This window comes from Polyodon spathula, unplaced genomic scaffold (assembly GCF_017654505.1).
Source record: "Polyodon spathula isolate WHYD16114869_AA unplaced genomic scaffold, ASM1765450v1 scaffolds_806, whole genome shotgun sequence".
Lineage (NCBI taxonomy): Eukaryota > Metazoa > Chordata > Actinopteri > Acipenseriformes > Polyodontidae > Polyodon > Polyodon spathula.
The window spans coordinates 469,001-475,000 of NW_024472293.1; positions in this window are offsets into that span (position 1 = coordinate 469,001).

Genomic DNA, 6,000 nt, shown 5'->3' on the forward strand with positions numbered 1-6,000 from the left:
GTTTTATGGTTTTTATTATTGTTGGTTTATATTAAAAAGATATTTTCCCTGGGCAGTGTGGCTGCCGCGGGGCGTTGTGTTTTATAGGTTGTTCTAGCAGCCCAGCTGTGCCCCTTGGCGAAGTTACTCACTTTTGCTCCAGTCTTTGCAGGGAGATTTTTCAACATCTTTATTACGGCTTGAACAGCCTCGTAGAACCCCAGCGCTGAGCTCCGTGTTTCCGCCTTACCTTATAACTAAGCATGGGAGCAAATGCTTATACTTGGGAACACAGTTCTTCTGAGAAAATTATACTCCTTTTGTGTGAGATGTAATCCCCATCCTCCTTTGTCTGATTATAAGCTCCACCCCCCCCTCCGTTGTTCTTCTTTTCCCTCCCTGATGACTGTGCACCAGCATGGTGTGCTTTGACAGTGTCATTGATAAACACCAAACTGAAGCATGAAGCATTGCTGTTGCATTTTCCAATAGCTTTTTTACCACAACAGTCCTGCCACATACAAGCCCATGTGCTTATCTCGCGTACAAACGCACTCCCGTTACATAAGCGATGCACCTGCTGTGTTTGCACAATTACACGGTACACTGTGCAGTTAAAAACGCCCCTGCTGCTATCTCGCAGAAAAAGATGCAGGGCATTTGTGTCAGCGAAGAGACAGAGCAGCTGCTTCACAGTGCGCATCTCTCTGTATATTTCATTTCTGGAGAATTTCATTCATGTGTTTCTCTGAAAGCCCGAGGTGGGGAGGAGGGGTGGAGGGATCTGCGCAGGGGTACCGTGGATTGAAGCGTGCACAAGGTATTTCAGGGCACGGCTTAACATGCTGTTTCCGCTGTTTAGTTTCTAACTCCAACTTAACTGAGGTCAATCAGCCCCCTAGTCAGCGATGCCAGAAGAGCTGGGTGGTGACAGCGTGAGACGATGCTGAATGTGAAATTTGTCTGTGTCGCCCCTGTCTGTGTGTGGGCATGTTTTACAGTGCTTACAAGGGCTGAAGAAAAAGGTCCTGACAAGCCTCACAAAGCACAGAGGATACTGAGCAGAGCAATTCAATATATATATTTTTAAAAGCAATGTTGCAACGCAGTTCTTACAGTCTTTAACTTATCTCCGATGTTCGTCGTTTGCGCTGATCCACTACGCCCCTTTTGGAGTTTGGAAGCGTAGATCTACTCTTCCTTAGAGTCAAGGCCAATCTGCAAAGACAGCCAGGCACTGCTGTGTTTTTACATTCCCTCCAGTCAACGGATGTAAGTTTCCTATCTGTGTATCTATTTTACAATGCATGTGTTTTGTTTTTTTTTTCAAAGTTATGGCAACTTCTCGAACTCTGATCAGTTATATAAAGGAATCCTGTGGTGGTTTACTAAAAGCACAGCACAGTAAAGCTATGCCATTGCAGCACAGGCAAGAGGGATAAAGCACAGCAAAAAACCGGGGACAAGCATGACACCCAGCGAAACTACGGTGCAAAACTTTACAGAACTTCTGCAGGGGAAGCCGCAGCCACAAACAAATGGAATTGACAAGGCTAGTCCCAGCTTGTGCACAGCCGGCCAGACTCTCCTGCTCAGTATGCTCTCCGGGTTGGTCCCTTTCATTAAGAAGGTATTTATTATTCAGCTGAATGGCCCTAATGGATCGTTGTCACTCTGAGCTCTGGTAATAAGGAATTGATTGGGTCGCCCTCACAGGCGCAAGCGGAAGAGAGAGTCTGATAGCTGCACTTAATCTTCCCCGAAGGGAGGACAGCGGCGGGCTGCTTTCGCTTGGAGGAAGTGGACGGCTTGAAGCGCATACTGTGTACAGCTAGGGCCAAACGTTTTGTTTATCACCCTCTGGAATGAACTTATCGTGCATTATAAAGTCGAGTGTAACCCGTTGATTAATGTTAACGTATTTCCTTGGATACCGCTTTTGTAGTTTTCCATATTCTTTACGAAAATTGAAAAATGGGACATTTCGAAATCTGACGTGAAATATTGTTTTGCGATATCATGTTGTAGTTCCTTTGATTACGTGACGTTTTAAATAAAATATCAAATTATGTTTATAGTTTTTATTTATTTATTTATTTATGTCTCAATCTTAAAATTCTAGGTGATGGAAAACTTTTGTCCATAACCTAGAAAGAGCAGGGCTGGAAACTCACACCAGCCCTGCACACTGTTCTGTGTTTTAGTATCATCTAAAAGTGCCCGGAGATGGGCAGGTCAGGACCTTGGTAAATCCAGATGAATTTGATTGCATGTGTGGCCGATTAAAGGAATCAATTAAACAGACAACTGCTAATTTGCATATTGCATATTGATTTCATATGCACAGCAAATCAAAACTACAGATGCAATGGGGTGCTCTGATACAGAAGCAATGGGGTGCTCTGATACAGAAGCAATGGGGTGTTCTGATACAGAAGCAATGGGGTGTTCTGATACAGAAGCAATGGGGTGTTCTGATACAGAAGCAATGGGGTGCTCTGATACAGAAGCAATGGGGTGTTCTGATACAGAAGCAATGGGGTGCTCTGATACAGAAGCAATGGGGTGCTCTGATACAGAAGCAATGGGGTGTTCTGATACAGAAGCAATGGGGTGTTCTGATACAGAAGCAATGGGGTGCTCTGATACAGAAGCAATGGGGTGCTCTGATACAGAAGCAATGGGGTGCTCTGATACAGATACAGAAGCAATGGGGTGTTCTGATACAGAAGCAATGGGGTGTTCTGATACAGAAGCAATGGGGTGTTCTGATACAGAAGCAATGGGGTGTTCTGATACAGAAGCAATGGGGTGTTCTGATACAGAAGCAATGGGGTGCTCTGATACAGAAGCAATGGGGTGTTCTGATACAGAAATAAAGGCAATGGGGTGTTCTAACGTGATCATTTCTCTCTTTCGACATTCGACAAGCTGCATATAAAAGACCATTCAGTTGCAGATGTAGCAAGCATATCAGAAAGCAGAGAGTGGTTTGTGCTTTCCTCCCAGTTTCCAGTGCGACAGTCCAGTGCCAGGACCAGGTTTCGAGTGTGCAGCAGCGATCGATATCCTAGTTTAAAGCCGTCATTAGTGCTGCGCACCACAGCGCTCCGTGAGTGAGTTAGAGATCCTGTCAGGCTGCCAGCTCTTTGAGGGCTGCCTCTTAAATCTGCCTGGAGGCGTCTCCTTTGTGTTTTTAACTTGATGTACGCATTCGAGACGCACTCAATGCAACTTTAAGTGATTAAACTCCACAAAGCCAAGAACGCAGCGATTCAAAGACCCCACACAGTGCGCTTAGGAGCCCCGACAGCAAGGGAGTGTGGAACTCTGGAGTAGCCAATCAGATTTCAAGATTTCACACCAAGGTCAAGGAATCTCATTATGGGCAGAAGCACCCATTTTTAATCAAACTTCTAGGAAGATAGGTTGAAAGAACTGGATATATTTAGCCAAGAACAGAGAGGAATGGGGGGGGGCTTGACTGAACTCTTTAAAATCTAAAAAGGAGTTGACAAAGTTAACCCTAACCGATACTTCAAGCACAGCACAGAAACCAGGACCAGAGGACCTGGAAATGAAGTGGAGAGAAGGTATGCACACCAGCCCTGTTTTGGCGAATGGTTTTGGCTATGGTTTGGGGTTCTGTAATGAAGCCATAGGCAGCATTATGCCATATTTTGGTCCATGGCTCATTGGGGGTTGCGGGGACACGATTGAGCGTTTCTCATGAGGTCGGGAGCGTGTGATCATTTCTCTCTTTCGACATTTGACAAGCTGCATATTCCATAACGCAATATAAAAGACCATTCAGTTGCAGATGTAGCAAGCATATCAGAAAGCAGAGAGTGGTTTGTGCTTTCCTCCCAGTTTCCAGTGCGACAGTCCAGTGCCAGGACCAGGTTTCGAGTGTGCAGCAGCGATCGATATCCTGGCTGAGTTTAAAGCCGTCATTAGTGCTGCGCACCACAGCGCTCCGTGAGTGAGTTAGAGATCCTGTCAGGCTGCCAGCTCTTTGAGGGCTGCCTCTTAAATCTGCCTGGAGGCGTCTCCTTTGTGTTTTTAACTTGATGTACGCATTCGAGACGCACTCAATGCAACTTTAAGTGATTAAACTCCACAAAGCCAAGAACGCAGTGATTCAAAGACCCCACACAGTGCGCTTAGGAGCCCCGACAGCAAGGGAGTGTGGAACTCTGGAGTAGCCAATCAGATTTCAAGATTTCACACCAAGGTCAAGGAATCTCATTATGGGCAGTAGCACCCATTTTTAATCAAACTTCTAGGAAGATAGGTTGAAAGAACTGGATATATTTAGCCAAGAACAGAGAGGAATTAGGAGTGGGGGGCTTGACTGAACTCTTTAAAATCTAAAAAGGAGTTGACAAAGTTAACCCTAACCGATACTTCAAGCACAGCACAGAAACCAGGACCAGAGGACCTGGTAAAATGAAGTGGAGAGAAGGTATGCACACCAGCCCTGTTTTGGCGAATGGTTTTGGCTATGGTTTGGGGTTCTGTAATGAAGCCATAGGCAGCATTATGCCATATTTTGGTTGCCATGGCTGCTTGGGGGTTGCCATGACATCAGGTGTGTGTTTTACATAAGAATGGACTGAGATCCTCACCTAGTAAATGTCGCAAGGTGAACATATTCTGTATGGAATTGTAAATGGATTGGATTAGAGCCAAATGCAATTCCAGAATACCTATAGGAGGATATGAGTGACTGGTCAAAGTTTGGTGCCAAATCAAGGCGGCGCTCCCCATCTATAGTGTGACAGACGGACAGACACGATCAGGACGCTGATAAGACCCTAATGGGAGACCGACAGACCCCGCTGTGTTCTGCTCTCTTGTTGCTTGAGCGCTTTCTCTCCCTTTTCTCTGCTGGCTGAAGTGAAATCTGTTCACAGCTCCGGCAAGTGAAAGAAAAAGAACAGGCGAGGACAGCTTTCCAGCGCATTTTTTTCACAGGTTAGGAGTCAGCCTTTTAGAGAAGCTGCAATTAAAAACACAGCTCTTAATCCAACGCAGTTTTGTGCTCCCATGTGGCTGGGCTCTTAGTCGTGTGTGTGTGTGTGTGTGTGTGTGTGTGTGTGTGTGGGTTTGTACCAACGCGGGGTTGCAGAATGCGACAACTGGATTAGGTGGTAGAGTAATAGTAACAATGAGGAACTAATTGGATATTGTATGCTAATTGCAAAGGCAGACGGAAATGCATTTAGGAACGTCTCTGCAAAACACTGGCTACACACACACACACACAGTCCAAAGTGTGGTCTGTCGCCTGCCCCACTCTGATTTGCAGCTTTTATAATATCAATGACTTGAGAGCTGGGTGGGGGGGGGGGGGGGGGGGGGTGGGTGCTGTTCAGAGTCCGAGCAGATGTAAATATTCTCCGTGAAAAAATCGACATGAATTGGACACTACTGTCCTCGCCAGGAAATGCCAGCGCACGTCAGTTCCAACCCTCTGAAATCCTCACCTAGTAAATGTCGCAAGGTGAACATATTCTGTATGGAATTGTAAATGGATTGGATTAGAGCCAAATGCAATTCCAGAATACCTATAGGAGGATATGAGTGACTGGTCAGGGGTTCGGCGGCGCTGGGGGTGACAGAGGACAGACACGATCAGGACGCTGATAAGACCCTAGGGGGCTACAGACACACACACACACACACACACACACAAAATGAATTATTTAACTACACAGTAAAACATATAAGCCATGTCACAGTCACACTGGCACACTCTGCTAGCTCTGGACAGTACACTCTCAGTACCATGCAGCCATCTGTCCCTGGGTAAATACATCTGCTACCCAAGTGAACAAGATTTATGTATTGTACACAAATATAGCAAACAAACAGGTGCTTTACTACGGAGAGCGGGAGGGGACGAGACAAAAAATATATATCTTGTGCACACTCTATCTCGTGACCACGAGACAGTAAGACCTGCGCACGAGACAGTGAGACCTGCCCACGAGACAGTGAGACCTGCACATGAGACAG